Here is a 17,941-nt window from a genome sequence, read left to right on the forward strand (position 1 = left end):
TATATGTTTATTCAGAGAAAGTACGTTTTTGTGTCTGATTTCGTAACTTAATTAATAGTTAGCACTAATTAATTAGCATATTTGAGGTCACCCCCAGGAACCATTAAGATTAACACTTAGTTCGTGAAAATCCGATCATTAGAACGAAAATTATTCAGGGTGATATCTTTTTTTTTTGCCGACTGTACAGGATTTATTTTATAGTTATTAAAGCTATGCAAAAACTATGCGAGTAATAATTATTATTTAATTTTAAATCAATTACAAAATATAATATTACAAAAATTAAAATTTTAAAAAAATAATTATTTTTTAAATATATGTATTCTTAGTAAATAAAAGTAGACTAAAAATTTCGCACAAATAGTCTTAATAAGAAATTATTAAATAATATGAATTGTATTTTCGACATATTTAAATAACTAAATAAAATTATTTTAATATAATTTGAATTAACGTGTTCAGAGCCGTGATGTTTTTATTCAGTCTACACATAAATTTTTAAAATATTTTTTATTCAGTTTCGGTACTTTAAATTTTAAAAAAATGTGTTTAAGTTGTTCAAGTTGGCATGCTAAAAAACATAGTAAAAATAGTGATAAAAATATTATTAAAAATAATAATAAAAAGAAGCATTATGAAAAATGAAAATTCAACTATGGTGCTGCGATCTAGTGTGTTATAACATAGAATATAATTTTTCAGTATAGTTGAACTTCAGGGAATTCATGAAAGTTCTTCATATGCTGCCATCTGTGGAGTGTTTTAGAAAATAAATTTATCATTGCTTTTCTTAAAATGGTTGTTATACTAAAGCTATATATTTTTCTTTGGATTTGGAAAATATATTCTAAATTTTCGAATTCGTTTAATATTTTGTTTTCAATTTCACACTTAAAACTAGTTGTTTTGATGCTTCAATTTGCATGGACAAAAACTTATGTATTTAAAGTATTTAGCATGGGCATCAGAGAGGCAGAATTTACAGGCGGCCGAAACTAAATGACGCAGTACACAGTCACAGTAGTTTTTTAAACCATTTTTCTGAAACAGTTTCTTTAGCGTTTGCAGCGATTTTCATGCAAAAGTTGTTTTTCTTTTTTTCATTTTTATCGAAACTTAGAATGCATCTTTGAGGTCAAAATTTTCATTTTCAAACTTGACACAACAATTATGAACGTGTCTCTCAGCTTTGGAACCCTTTCCATATAGCACAAATGTCAGGAGCAGTTTTGTGGCTATAGAACCTTGATTAGAGCTAAATAATAATAATAATAATAACCCAATAAATAAAATAAATAAATAAAATAAATGAATAAATAAATAAATAAAATAAGTTAATAAAATAAATAAGTAAAATAAATAAAATTAATAAATAAATAAAATCAATAAATAAATAAATAATTAATAAAAAAATATTAAAATAAATAATGCGGAAAATAAAAGAAATGTCGAAAATTATTATTTTACACATCTCGACATTCAATTTTAATTTAAAAAGAAAAGAAAAAAAATACCATTCCAGTAGAACAAAACATATATCTAGAGCAGCTTTTCCCAAATGGTGATCCGCAGAAACCTTGGGTTCCGTGGAAAGATCACAGGGGTTATTTATTTTTTTTTTAAATCAATAATGATTTTCGAAACCTGTAATTATCTTCATATCTAAACACTAAACTGTAATTCATTTAATATTTCGGTTATCTTTATAAAATTATTTCAGTAAAATGCCAGTAATAGCAAATTTATTTTAAAAAAAAGGAAGAAAAAAAACTTGTATTAGCATTTCTCGCCAAACTTTTTCATGCAAAATAAAATGACCAAACTCATTATAATTCAGTTTATTTTTTTCATTTTCAGAACTAGACTAGGTACCACTCCAGGTCTGTGAATTCAACTACACCTATTATTTCATGAGTTTTATTGATAAAACAATCATTGAAAAGTAATTTCACTCTTCGCATTAAATATTATGGAAATAATTTGTAGTTTTTTTGTTTAGTATATTAATAGCTGCTAATAAATTTTATTAATATATTTGTGGTTCAATCAAAAGATGTTTGACATCTAGGGTTCCGTAGCCGTAAAAAAAAATTGGAAACCGCTGATTTAGAGGGATTTTAAATTTGAATAAATAAGATAAAATAAAATAAAAAGGGAACACAGAAACTTAGTTTGTCAACCCAATGTTTTGACTCCGCATTTAATTAGTCGTTTTAAAGTACAAACTCATTTCAAGGATCATTTGTAGCGCATCTGCGTGGAAATTTTTGCAGACGATTGAATATTACATAATGCTGTAAATAAAATCATGCTACTTTTATTTGCTCATTCTTCTTGAGCAAACAACTGCTACAGTGAGGGAGTTTACGTCATTTAAACGCGTTCACCTTGGCTTTTGAGGTTTTATGTTGTGTCGAACATTATTAGTTAACTAATACTTTAGATAAGGGTGCATCTAATGGCAGACGAAGTTCAAACATTTCCAAAGTTTTTTCATATTTGAGATTAGCACGGCTAGCGAGAATTATCATTTATGTTGCAGAGCACTTGAAATATATTTTCGCGCTTAGAAATATTGTCCATGGAAAATATTCATTGAAATACTTAAAATCGTGTTAGAATTTTTTCCTAAAGATATTTCACGCGTGATCGTCAGAAATTTTCACAAGAAAATTGCTAAGACTTTCTCTAGTTGTAAGACTTTGGGCTCGTGTTCGTGAGGACGAATGTTCGAATCTCGCTAGCCGAAGAGTCCCCGTGCATTAAATGGTGACTGGTACACTTTAAATATGTCGGGGTCACAAAGTCCTCCAACAAATCAATGGCTCTGGGGGCACAGAGCCATTGAGATTGATCGTTCTCTGGTTCAGGTCAAAGATGAATTAATGAATTTCTCCATGTGAAACGGGCTGTAACGTGTGTGTGACTGAAGTCGTATTCTGGGCCACAGATGCAACACTGAAAAAACAAGAAACGCACCCTCACCCCTACAAGTGACATAAATAACAACCGAAAAAGCAATTTCAATAATTAAATACAAACTATCAAACCAACAGATTTCGACAAAAATTAACATTTTTAACGAAACTTAAATTTTATAGAAAAATATTATAAAAGAACAATAATAGTAAAATTTAAAACTTATAACGACTTTTCTTTTCGGTCTATAAAAATAAATTTTTATGTTCTTTCCTTAAGGCTTTAAGCTGTCATCACAAAGTTCGATCCTCGGCAGCGGCTTTAAGCTCTCCCAGGTGCAGATTGATGGGCACCATCTTGTCAGGGAAGTTCATGCGATTGGCGAGCAATTGCCACCATCAAGTCTTTGGTCACAAAATTGTAGAACCATCACCATGGTCCACGAATTTCCATGAGAACCGTGGCCCACAATGAGCTGTTGCAGGAATGATTTACTAGATCAATTATTATAATAAATTAAGTTTTATGAAGGAGAACTTGAAATTTTTTTTAAATGGAAGACAGAATTTTATGGACCTCACGATATCAATACTAGACAACAGAAATGTATAAATTTAATCAAAATATTTAGAGAAAAAAGTCATAAAATATCTACAATTTTGTAATTTTTTTGTTACAAAAATTTTTCTTACGTTCTTTATTTGGTAAATTATTACAGCAAATTAATTAAATTCATTATACCAACAATTTTTGTAAAAAAATTTCGTCGAATTCGAAGCAAGAACTTGTTAGATTTCACAACAATTTTAACGAAAGAAGAATTTTATTGACCTTACGAAAACAATACGAGACAACTGAAATGTATAAATTTTACCAAACATTTCAGCATGTGTTTGTTTTGTTTTCGTTCATGCATATCTAAATATTACAATTGCTTAACGTCAAAGGCATCGGCACATGAAAGGTCGAACCAAAAGACTCCGTTACGTAAGCGGCCCGCAATACGTCACAGAAACGTCATTAGTTGCGAAAAGGTTAAGAGACAGAAAAGTCCCATCTTCCAAGCACGTGCGGATACAGACATAGCGAATCGAAGAGCTCTAAAATGTGTGACGTAGTAGAGATGTTCACGTGAAATTCTCATGACGTCATTAAAACATTGGGATTATGGAAGATGCTGAGAAACGCATGTTACGACGTAGAAATACGGAGAAAGTGGGCGAGATTTTCTACTTTTTTCAATTGAATTGACTCGTGCCGATTTTTCCTCTAAATTATTGTCCACCTTCTGCGTCAAAACCCGGCGAATAGTTACTTTTTATAGATGTTGTTTTCGTTTGAGAATTCTGTTTTTTGTTTTTTTTAATTACTTTCCTCTTTCTAATTTAAATATTCTTGATGTCAACAAACGCTTTCAATGAAAAAGTTTAAGGAAAATATTGATAAATTAAATGCGGTTTGAGCCGGATTGAAATCAAAATAAGAACTTAAATATTTGTGATTAGCCTACAAATTTACTCGTTTCGCTAATTTTGTAAACATTTATAACCTAATCAAATAATTTCCATTATTTATTCATTTTTTCTCTATGTATCATAAAAAAAAATTTTTTTTTGCTCTTAAAGTTTCGAAAATTCTCATTGGACAGAAAAAACACTTGATATAAACCTTATCAAGCAAAAAAGATCCAGATAGCTTCCTCTACCATCAGCATAAAATTTTTAATATTTTTACGAAATTTACCTGTAAATTGTTCATTCATCCCTTTAAACGGTATTAGAAGCATTTATTTGCACCCCTTCTTTATATTATTTCTGTTGTTATTATGCTTTTGATTTCGATTATTATTTGAAATTAAAGTCTTTAAACTAAAAGTGTTGTTCCATTATTATCCTTAATAATCGCAGGATTTATGCGATATTTTATGGTAAACAAATATAGTTACGGTTGAGGCTTGGTGGCTCAGAGGATAAAGCGCTGGTCTCCCATTAAGGTTACTAGGTTCGAATGTCAGCGATGGCTGGTTGATTCGAATTTTCTTTCCAGCTCGCACCAACAACAATGATGACGTAAAAATTATGCCCAGATGAGGCACGGATAATGGGTTAGAATTTCTTTGCCGTCGCTCTAACCGTGCTAGGTTTACGTGGTTAACCTCTTCATGTAACGATGTCCAAATGTGAGTTGGTTTATTTAAAAAAAAGTCCTCTACGAAGGCTAATTTGTCCCAATGCTCGATTCAGGAATTCCATTATCTTCTGGGTTGGGTTCAAAATTACAAGGCTGCGGACTCTGAAAACAGTAAACTCAAAACTTGGCCGGCTATAAAATAAAATATAGCAACAGTTTCAGATTTATTAGAATGTAAACAAGTTATATACAGTTTTTAATAAATTATCTTTGTTTTATATTAAATTTTATGTAATATTTAGTTTAGTTAATGTATGTAATTAAAATAATGGATACACATTAACCAGACCTGTATAAAATTCTCGAACGTCGTTCACCGGCAAATTTGTCATCATCAAGGAAGTTTTTTTTATTTTTACTAAAAATGAAAAAATTCGCCTCTTCAAAGAATGTTTGTCTTTTTCGAATTGCCTAGAAAAACATTTTTTCATTTTAAGCTTCTCATTACCAATGCAAATGAAATTTAAAATTACAATCACGTGATTTAATTTCACACACCACTATTATGATTCGTGTTCAACGGACGGTCAAGTTTTATCAAGTTTTGTATAATATAAAGTTTTGTATTCACGCGATTTTAAAGTCAAACATCGAGGTTCGTATTCAAGCGATTTTAAAGAACAGACATCAAGATTTGGATCAACGTGATTTTTAAATTAAACATCGAGATTCATATTCACGCGATTTTAAAATTAAACATTGAGATTCGTATTTGCATGAATTTAAAATCAAGCATCGAGATTCATAATCACGTGATTTTGAAATTAAATGTTAAGATTCGTATTCGCGTGTTTTAAAAATCACGCAGTGAGATTCATTTTCACACAATTTAAATAAATAAATAAAACCTCAAATCGATATTTTTACTAAAAAGTTCATAAAATTCTGTGGATATATGCTTCTCTACGTACACTTTTTCCTTGCTCAAGTTTCAGGTATTTTTTCAATTATTTAAAAAATGTTTTTGCACATAGCTTTTTTGGTTTTTTACCTAAACTTATCCTTTCGTGCTATAAAAATATAGAGTGCTATAAAAATTAAACATTTTTAAAGAAATCCATGGTTTTCAAACAAATTTCGCCAAAATGACGTGGCGCCGAAAGGGTTGAAACTAGTTATAAGAATTAATTACTGCATGCAGAAAGTTTTTTAATTGCGATCTTGTGTTCGGAGAAAGTATTTAATTTTATTTATCTACGTCAATAACTATTTTCCCCAGGCAATACAAAAATCAATTTTTCGATTTATTTAAAAACATATCTCTCTTTCAAGGCGACGAAGTAAGTTCTCATTTCTTTTTCGCGTTGGCAACAAGGATTTGAAATATCAAGCAAGTGAGCTGTCATAAGCACGAACCGTGCATATTTAGGAATTTCTGAATGAAATTTTTTTTTTCTCATGCCTATAACGAAAAGCTGAAACAAACTTCACGGAAATAATTGAAAATAATAATAATTTTATTCTTTGTTATTGTTTATCAATTAAAAAATGAACATTAGTCGTGCGGTTACGCTTTTTTAGTACAATAAGAAAAGCTTTTAATAGAATGATTATTGTTTTGTTTCTGCAAGTTTTTCTATTGCATGTCAATTATTCGATTTAAAATTTTTATTTTTATAACTTATTATTGGCTAAAAATTTTAATTTTTAAAGAGGAACGAGTTTTAAAGATTTTAATAATTGATTTAAATTCTTAAAATTTTACGCTAGAACACATTTCAAATGGATTTAACTTAGTAACGAGACAATCGAGCATGGCTTGCAAAGCAAACCATATAAGATTGCTTAGCAATCTTCGGGGATAGACCGAGTGTCAGCTCTCAACGACTACTTCAACTCTATAGTCAGAACAGGGGTCAAGAGTTCTAACTAATTTCTCCCAGAAAGAAAAAAAATATTTAGCGAATTCTATAGCACCAAAAAACTGAAAAAAGTATTTTTCTTAACACACAGTTTGTGGGTAAAATTACAACTGTAATTTAGCGAGGATTGTTAGACGAAAATTTTATCTCCAAAAACGAAAACTAGGGAATCAACTAAATATTGTAGAATCTTTTATTAGAATAATCTTTAATTTTTATGAAACACTCTATTGGTCATCCGGGGGGGAAATGATTCCTAAGCTTGCTGGGAGTGAAGTTCCTTAAATAATTTTCAAATAACTCAATTTTTGACTCAATTTTTCTCGAATTAACTCAGACATGCGTGATTGGTTATTTTAAAAGATGTCATTTTTGTTAGTTCTCCAATTATCTTTTCCCGTGCTAATTGGAATATTTTTGGCAAACAGATTTTTAATGAAATGGTGTAAGAGAAACTATTTTAATTTTTATAGAAAAATAATGTTTCTAAATATTCACTTATTTCCATGATTTCATAGCTTTGTTTTCCCATTATAAATTTTATTCGATTTTCTTAATTACATTTAATTTTTTTAAAGGTATCCCATATTACTTTACTCAAACTTATTTTCTTGCTGGAAACTTTGCTATTTCTGCAATAAAAACGTGAAAATAAAGGTCTGACGGACTGTAACTTAAGATTTACAAACTCTGTAAGGAAGGCTTCAATGTTAAAATCTGATACTTAAAGGGAAATTTTTACCCTTTATACTTACATAAAAGAAACTTTACATTTATAATGCACATATATTTTACATCCATATTTTCATAGCCAAAAAATTTACATTTACACGCTCTGAAAAAGTGTGATCTGTCTAGATTTATTTTGAAAGATAATTTAAATTTTTTTATTAGTTTTCAATGATAGACTTTGGTTTTTGCAAATGACTAGAAAAATCACGTCGTTAAACACATTTTTTTCTTTTCCTTTTTTTTCTGTTGATAAAATGAGGCATTACGGACATAATTGTAATAATCATTTATTTTTTATTCTTTGATAATTCACAGTTCAATTCTAAAAATAATGATATTTTTATTATTTAGTTAAAAAAAATATTCGTTTTTCAAAAATTTCGACTCTTTCAGAATGGACCCCCACTCTGTTAAAAGGATTTCTCAAAATTGGGGGAAAATGTATCCACGAAGTTCCAAAACAAATAATAGTCGAATTTGTAAAACCCATACTTTACCATATGAAAACCCCAAAATTGTAGCTGCATATAGTAATTTTTGTGTGAAGTGTAGAGTCAAAAAGGTGATGTAGAGGAAGAAATGTGTGAGAGAACTGAAAGATGTTCGTTAGCTGCTGGCAGGATTCGAACCAACGAGCTCCGGACTCGTATTAGAATGCTCTTCAATGACACATCGTAGCTTGGGTTTCATTGACTTAAAAGTTTTTTAAGATATTGCGAAGTAAGTAAAAAGTGAAATTAAAATTACCGATCTGCCATTGGGACGATATTTTCCAAATTGGAATCCTTTGTACCATTGAAATTGGATATTAGTGCGTCATTATATATCATTGCGGCGGCCACTATATCAAACTTCATAATTCTCCCTGAGCTGTGGTGTACAAGGTGTCCAGCTATGGTTGTTAGAGCATCTTGTTACGAAACTGGTGGTCGTTGGTTCGAATCCTGCAGGCAGCCCATGAACAATTCTCCCGCACACTTCTCCCTCAACAACACTTTTGAGACTATGCATTTTGCTTAAAAAATATTAGATGTTGTTTAACTTCTGAATATACGGGGTTTTCAAATTTAACTTTAATTTATTTTTGTATATAATTTTGACACATTTTTGAATAATTTTGACAAACTCTTTATTACAGAGCATAGATTCGGTGCCTAAGAACTAGAGGAAAAATGGAAACCATTAAAATAAGACATGATAAGATTTTTTTTCTCCAATAAGTACAATATGAGTAAAATATAAAAATAGCAACTAAAATTAAAATTATAGAGAATATTTTATAAAATTTTCCATTCATATTTTCTGCAAAAAACATGTTAAAATGAACATCCAAGTTTTGAGCAATTCTGCAATATATTTTGCTTACAAAAAATTCTTAATATTACTTATTTAATAAACAATAAAAATCGAAAATTAGAAAACGATTCCAGCAAGCTGCTTTATATAAAATCGTTTTCGCAAAGAAATTGAGCAGTTTATATCTTCTTAGAAAATCATTTTTGATCGTCAACTTGTTTTATTATGCAACAAATTATTCTACGCCAACAAATTGATATTTGTGTAAAATTTGCAGGTTGATTTTAATATAGTTCTTATCGAAAATATGAATTCAGAGTTTTCCTTAAATTTATCTAGATACATCGTAATTAAAAACAGGTGAATGGGATTACATAAAAATATAATGAAGTTTATCGCGAACAATAACTTCAACTTCTTTGTTAAATAAGTCGTCTGCAACAGTCACGGTCAATCTATACAATGTCGTCAAGTTGTTGCATAAATTACAATAATCAAACATTGTTTAAATTTTTCATAACTGTTAGTAACTTTGTAATTTGTTTCGATCAAATGTTTAGATTATAAATCATACGGAAATAATTTTTCCCAGTCGTTTTCCACACTACACGTGCGATTCAAGTCACGTGAAGTTAAGTTATTTATTAGGTGTTTACTCTCTCTTTTTTCCTTGACATTTCACGAACGAAAAGAAAATTTTCTTTCAAACAATTCTGGACTCGTGAATTTTAATCTCTGCAAGCTGAGTTAATATAACGATTATTGTAGTTTCATTTTTGAAATTAATGCACAAATACATATTTGTAACTATCGGTAATAACGATTAATTATTATTTTTCAGAAACATTAGTTATTCGGATCAGACTTATCATTACTCTACAGAATCATTAACATTCAAATCTCACTTTTCAAAACCATTATTATTCAGACTCCAATTATTATTTTTTTTGAATCAATATATTTCATCTATCGTTTATCCATATTGTTTAGAGTAATTATTATTCAGTTTTCATGTACAACTTTTTTCAGAATTATAAATATTCAATGTTCACTTATTATTACTTTATTTAGGATCTTTATATAAGATATTCTGTCACACATTGTTATTTACAACCGTTATATCTGCCTTTGGGTAATGACCCAACTTATCATTATTATTCAGCTCTTATTTAACACTTTTGATCAGAATCATAATTATTCAGTGCTATCATTTTCGTGGAAATAATTTTTAATAGTCGGCTATCTAAAATTATTTACTAATATTTTCAGTTTTGTTTCTTAAATTTGAAACCAAAACCCGTTAATATGTTTTTTTCCCTTTTTTTTCTTTTTAATTAATTGCATACTTGGATATCATGCAATAAAGAGTTATGCAATTTAAAGCTGATTATGATCTACCTCTTAGATATCGATTATTTTAAGACTAGGAGGGGGGATTGATCTTTTACTTCATAAATTAAATATGAAATAGCTTATAACGCAAAAAATTGTTCTCCATGCTACTCAGCTTCAGGGTTATTGTTTGTTTTAGTTATTTCGCAGTAGCAATAATAATAATAATAATAATATTGTTTTTTAAAATTATGGTTTTTTATCAATATTAATTATTATTGCTATAATTTTTTAATTATAATATTTATTATTATTATAACATTTTAAAATTTATAATAAAAATAATAATAATAATACATTTAAAAATTTATAATAATAATGTTTTAAAAGTTATAATAATAATTATTATTATTGTTATTATTATATTTAATATTAATAATAACTGCATTTGACTAGGTTGATAAATGTCAGTAATTTTTATACTGACTTGTTCTTTAAGCAGGGGTACAATTCATACTAAAGTGACAAGATAGCAGTTTCAAGAACTTAAATATTTAAACCATATTGAAATTAGATTAAGGTTGATAATTACAATTAATTAAAACATTTTTTACTAAAAAAGAAATTAAAGCATGATAACAACAAAATAAATTGCCAAAAAAATTATTAAAACGAGAACAAAATAAAAGGAGTAAAATTGCGAACATTTCATTGAGATATTAACATTTGCAATATTAAAGTGCAAAAATTAAAAGGGAGTAAAAAAAAACAATTAGATGCAGCAAAGAAGAAATTAGTTCCATTGCTGCAATTAAAGCAAATGTCTAGATAGCAATGCTCTAGATATATAAATTTTTAATGATGTCATTCGATATTGCTCGAACGACGACTAAAAATATACCAGAGGAAAGCCGAAAAATAGCCGAAGAACGGTTTTTGCACTGTTATCAGTATTGAAAACACAAAACGAAATTAATCTCTAATGTATCTCTCATACACGCGCACTTGTTCAAGAAATAAAATTTTTGGCATAGCTATTAATTCTACTGGATATTTTCTTTTTCTCGAAATGAACATTCAATTTCTTTCATATATCAGAGGAAAAAATTAATGCAACAAATTTCTGCAATCGTACGTGTGAAAAATTATTTAAGAAAACTTATTTTTATCATTTCGGATTAATATCTTATCAAAATTTGCATAACAATATAAACATTTCTCTTACGCCAGTTTCTCAGTGAAAAAATAACTGTCAAAATAGTAATGTTTAAGATTAAATTGTTACAGAAGATGACATGCAAAAGTTTATGTAGAGAACAAAAAGATGCTTATTCATAAAAAAAAGATGAAAAAAATGAAGGTAACGTTAATTTCAACAGGCATGCGTGTGAAAAATTATTTAAAAAAACTTTTTTTATTATTTTAGATTGATATCTTATCAAAATTTGCATAATAATATAGATATTTCTTTTACAAAAGTTTGTTAGTAAAGAATAATTACACAAATAGTAATGTTTCAAATTAAATTGTTTCGGATAAACTAATAAAAAAGTTTAGGTAGAGAACTAAAAACATTCATAAAAGGTTTAAAAATGAAAGTAACGTTTATTTTAGCAGTCATACGTATGAAATTAATAAAAAAAATTATTCATAAAAAAAAGACGAAAAAAATGAAGGTAACGTTAATTTCAACAGTCATACGTGTGAAAAATTAATAAAAAAAAACTTTTTCATTATTTTAGATTAATATCTTATCAAAATTTGCATAATAATATAGACATTTCGTTCCCTAAAGTTTGATAGTGAAAAATAATTACGCAAATAGTAATGTTTCAAATTAAATTGTTTCAGAAAAACTAATAAAAAAATTTATGTAAGAGAACTAAAAATATTCATAAAAATATTAAAAAAAGTAACTTATGATTATTTCAGTAACCACGCGCGTGAAAAATAATTTAAAATTTTTCTTTTATCATTTTGGATAAATAACTTATCAAAATTTGCACAATAATATAGATATTTCTTTTACACAATTTTGTCAGTAAAAAAAAAATTATTAAAATGGTATTGTTTCAAATTAAATTGTTCCAAAAGAACTGATAAAAAGTTTATATAGAGAACTAAAAATTTTCATTCATAAAAAGGAAGAACTTATTACGAGCAATAAAAATACAATAAAAAATATCTGTTTTAATGCAATCATGAGTCTAAGAAAAGGGAACAAAATGAGCATATTTAATAAACTAATTCCAAAATAACTAAGGGATTACAAATACGATTACTTAGGAAATATAAACACATTATTTTATAACATATGCTGATTTATTCTCAAGTAAATAATAAAACTAAAAAACAAATTATAAATAACTAAAAGACATATTTTAGAAATATTTTTATAGATTTTGTTTGCTCTATTACTCAAGGTTCAATTGTAGGTTAAAATTAAAAAAGTATCCATACCAAATTAATGCTTTAAGAATATTTAATTTATTCTCTTATATGTTAATTTCCTTTACAAACAATTTTATTTACAAAGTGAAACATGTTGATTAAAATTTAAATGAATCAGTTGTATGCTTTCATGGCATATTAATGAGTTTTTATATAGCCAGAACCTTTGTTGATGATGCTATTTAGATGTTTTCAAAAACATTTTTAAGAGCATTGAAATTCAGTTACATTACTTTTCTGGGTAAGAGGCGTTGAAGGCGTGATAATTAAAAATATAAATTAAATAATTTATTTGATTACTTTTTCCTGTAGGTGTAGAGTTAATTATTGCAGCTCACTCACAACAAAAATATCTCACACATGTAACGCTTGATGCATGTGATTAAAATATAAATGAAATAATTTTTTAATTTAATCTGTAAACTAGTTTTGAATACTAACTGTTCGAAGATAAGTTGGTTCTTTTCGACGAAATATATAAATCTTTTCATTGTTGCGGCTGTGATGAATAATGAAAGATCAAATATGTTTACGTTTCATAAAGAAAATGGGATAGATAACGTAATTTATTATTCGGATTACATGAATATTAATTGTTTTAGACTTTCCGTTTCTCACAGAAATATTGTTACTTTATTATTAACGTAAGTATGTATGTATGTAACAATAAAAAAAAGCGTAAAACAATTTCTCATTGTTGTTGGCGCATTTTTATTGGTTACAGGGACTGTGGGACCGAGGGGGGGGGACAGAGGGGCTTCAGCACCCTCACATTTTATAAATGAGGAGACACAGTCCCTTTTAAGATTACAAGGAAAAATTAATAAAGGAAATTATTAATTATTTTTCTTTTTTTCGGATTTTTTTTACGGTTTCTTATTATTTTTAATAATTTTCTTCGTGTTTTTTTTCTTTTTGTATTTATTTATTAATATATATAGCGCAGCACAATAAAGACAAAAAGGATAAGAAGCAACGAGAGGTAAACGAACAAAATTAAGAAAAATTATAAGTTTTATTTACTGCGCATAAGCTGCAAGTATATAGAAGTCATAAAATAAGTTAAAAATATCGAGAAAAGATGGAAAATAATATAATAAAGATAATAACGATTTATTATCTTTAAGATTATAAATCCTAGATCTTATAATTATCTTAAGATAAAATTATTATCTTATTATATTATTCTCCATGTATTCTCCACATTTTTAAACTATATATATATNTATATATATATATATATATAAGGGAGGGAGAGAGCGCCCCCCCCCGCTCTTGAGATACTCCGATTGGTTAGAAAATCACATTACTCGATTTTTTTTCATTTTAATGAGAAAGATCCAAATATCTATGATTCTTATCAGCATAAAATTAATAAGAGTTATAAAAGTATTTTCCCCCTGTGCAATATTTCTTTAACCCTAATTTTATTGTATTTACCTGAAATATTCGTCTCAGTATTATTTCCTGCTTTTATTACGTTTTTTATTTCAATTATTATTCCGAATGAAGAGCTTTAAACGATGTTCCTTTCTTAAAGGTAAGCCTATAACTTAGTTTTAATGCACAACATTTCGTGATTAACATATTTAAAACGGTATCTAACTTATTAACCGTCTTTAATTATTATTAAAAGGAAATAGGTAATATTTATTTTTATAATCAGCTTTATTCAAAACTGTGTCCCGTAAACAAATAAAATTAAAATTATTTATACTAAACTGTAAAGAAATTTTAGAAATAATCTAGTCACTTTATTATTAAATAATCTTATTGGCGGAAAACACTTAACGAGTTTATATAGCCTCCAAAAACGGTTCCGTAGTGATCATTATTAACTAGTCAAAACTCCGAAATTAATAATAAATATTTATTTTATTTAAAATGAAAAGTAAACAATATTATTCTAAAATGTATTTTGATATGTTACATTTGTAGGCAGGGAGAAAATAATTCTGGTAAAATTAGCGGCATGTATTAGTAATGACATTTCTGGTATAAAAAAACAAAACAAAAACATCATTTTTCTTGTTGATAAAATCAAAATATACGGTATTTGAACCATTTATTTGGTAATTTGTTTAATTCATATGCTACTTAAATAAACATAAGGAGCTATTAGGACATAAAAAATAAATAACATTCTTTTAGCTCTTTCTGTACCACAGAGTACCATAACAATCTCCCATCTGCTCTTTTTCACCTGTTTTTGAAGTAATAAAATGAATATGCTCTTGCTTTTTCGAATATTTATTTCTAAATGTTAACTAGTTTTATACTCTTAGAACTTTCATTCTAAAATTACGGTAAAACAACCGGCAGCAGTCTATCCATTCAATTAGCAGTTAATTTTACGGTAAACGACATTTTTTTCATTTAAGGCTTCGAAACCATTTATAATAGTATGGTTCGAAAACCATGAATACAAAACTATACTGTTTTTGACAATTTACAGCTAGCAATGAAAATACTAGACTTTTTTGTGCTAAGCAGCTTTATGGTGTTGTCATCAATGCGTGAATAAGAGTATCGTACTCTAACAGTCCAGGGTCACAAATTGGTGAGTGCAGGATGCTGTATACTCTTCAATTTATTGAAAGGAAAGGAGGAAAAAACGTGGTGTAAATGCTGGGACTCGAACCTCCGATCTTTCAGATTAGCCCTCTCAGTATCCAGCTGTAAAGAACTAAGTGGCTTCATTAGGTGGGCCTAGTGGGTGCGATAAAATTCTGGTTGTTTAACCGTATTAGGCGAAAGCAGTTAATAAACGTTTTTCTCATAGTAACAGTTTAAATACCATCCTATTTATTGTTATCTGACTGTTTTGTTTGAATATGCAAAACAACAATGACATAAATTGTCATTTCACCATTTTTTCCGACAAATTTCTAACAGTTTAGTGGTTCGAAAAAGCAAAATAAACCACAAAAATATTAATTCTTAATTGCTTTTAATTTATTGACTGTTTTTTTTTCGAACCAAAATCTTTGTTGTTAGAAGGGCCTACGATATGCCAAAGTATTAAAAAATATCATAGGTGCAGGTTTAATTTCCTAAACAAATGTTGAATATCTCTTCGAACTCTATGCCGAACTCAGTTTTTAACCGATAGTCATTGAATCTAGAATGTTATTGTATACATCCTTTTGAAATTAATTTAGGAGGCAAATTAAATAAGTTATTAAAATCTTGAAACATTCTGAGAAAGCGTTATATTTTTATTAATTTATAAATAAATATTTTAGCTTATGCTAGAGAAAAATGTATAAGGCATTGTAATAATTTGTTTTGTAAGTGTTACATTTTAATTCCAGTTACATATTGCGACACTGGTATTTAATCAGGCATTCTAAATTCTTTAACTTTTCTTATTAAGATAACAAAATCGGGAAATAATCTAAGATTCATAAAACTATTTAAATTATAATAATGACGTAAGCTGCAATGAATATAAGTGAATGTACTTTTATCGTGTAGTTTTAAGCATTATATTTTTGTTTTTCTTCGTGATAGAAACCGCCTTCTTAAATTATAGACATTTTTTTATAACAGATAGAAATGTCTTCCTTAATTATAGAAAATAATTTTATGTTTACTAAAATTTTTAAAGCAAAATTTAAATTGTGTTTAAGTAATAAAAAAACAAAACGATTTCTCAATGATACATAAGTAAGTAAGTTCATAAAATTCGGTACACAACATTTCCACAGAGTTAAAATCATTTACATAGCAACACCTCACACGTGACTTGCTTCTTTAACAAATTCTAAAATCGAAATCCGAAACAAAAACCAGCTCAATTTCAACGCACATCATTATTTATCTAAGAGTATTGAATGACCTATTACCAGATATTACGAACTAAACAGTTAAAAACGGAAACATAAATTTCTTCCAAAATAGTACGTTCGGATTAATTCATTCAACCGTTTCTCCAGTGAAACACGTGTACTACCTACACGTTATGAAACAAAATGCGCAATAAAAAGAAAAAAGAAGAAAAAAAGTGATCATTATAAAAGTTTTTATGAAATTTCAATATCCGTTTCTGAGTTGTAATGAATCTGGCATTACGTAAAAGGTTAAATGGCGAAACCTGCGTGCGTCTTGCTTTTTTCCCTTCAAATTGTGAATGAATTGGAAGATGTTTAACTAACAACTGATGCTTTTCTTTCTCTATTGAAGTATTATCATGTTTTTTTTTTCATTTGATTTAAGTTACATAATTGTGGCATCAGCTGCTGTGATGGTGGCTTTTGAGTTCTTTTTTAAGAGCAATATCCAATAGCAAAATGAGTTTTATTCCAAATACAATTTTATTGTATTTAGGTTTTTTTTAATCGTTATTTTACTAATTAGTCTAGATTAAAATTATCGAATAACTAAAATATAATTAGTTAGTACAGACAGCTGCGTTGATTAGTTTGAATAGGAGATTTTGTGTTCTTTTTTTATTTTTAAAGCAGATACAATGATAAAGTAGATTTTATTTCAAATGCAATTTTACTTTTTAGTTTTTTTTATCGTTATTTTACTAATTAGTCTAAATTAAAATTATCGAATAACTAAAATATAATTAATTAGTACAGATTTCAGCTAGCTATAGACAGCTGCGTTGATTAGTTTGAATAAGAGATTTTGTGTTCTTTTTTTAAAGCAAGATACAATGATAAAGTAGATTTTATTTCAAAGGCAATTTTACTTTTTAGTTTTTTTTATCGTTATTTTAATAATTAGTCTAAATTAAAATTATCGAATAACTAAAATATGATTAGTTAGTACAGATTTCAGCTAGCTATAGACAGCTGCGTTGATTAGTTTGAATAGGAGATTCTGTGTTCTTTTTTTTAAAGCAAGATACAATGATTTTTACTTCAAATGCAATTTTACTTTTTAGTTTTTTTATCGTTATTTTACTAATTAGTCTAAATTAAAATTATCGAATAACTAAAATATAATTAATTAGTACAGATTTCAGCTAGCTATAGACAGCTGCGTTGATTAGTTTGAATAGGAGATTTTGTGTTCTTTTTTTTTTTAAAGCAAGATACAATGATAGAGTACATTTTATTTCAAATGCAATCTTACTTCTTAGTTTTTTTTATCGTTATTTTACTAATTAGTCTAAATTAAAATTATCGAATAACTGAAATATA

The 17,941-nt window shown here is 27.6% G+C and overlaps 1 protein-coding gene and 1 long non-coding RNA gene across 2 annotated transcripts in view; one reads left to right on the top strand and one right to left on the bottom strand.

Moving 5' to 3' along the window:
* LOC107449738 (mitochondrial import inner membrane translocase subunit TIM44) overlaps positions 1-17,941 on the bottom strand; it is a gene marked incomplete at its 3' end in the record, with an annotated part of 316,808 nt that overhangs the window by 23,457 nt on the left and 275,410 nt on the right.
* The window catches only part of LOC139425990 (uncharacterized), a 114,232-nt gene continuing 110,490 nt past the window's right edge, over positions 14,200-17,941 (top strand). Inside the window, exon 1 of the long non-coding RNA XR_011637204.1 lies at positions 14,200-14,325. This is a non-coding gene — a long non-coding RNA (uncharacterized lncRNA). The remainder of the gene's footprint in view (positions 14,326-17,941) is intronic.

This window comes from Parasteatoda tepidariorum, chromosome 7 (genome assembly GCF_043381705.1).
Source record: "Parasteatoda tepidariorum isolate YZ-2023 chromosome 7, CAS_Ptep_4.0, whole genome shotgun sequence".
In the NCBI taxonomy this organism is placed as follows: domain Eukaryota; kingdom Metazoa; phylum Arthropoda; class Arachnida; order Araneae; family Theridiidae; genus Parasteatoda; species Parasteatoda tepidariorum.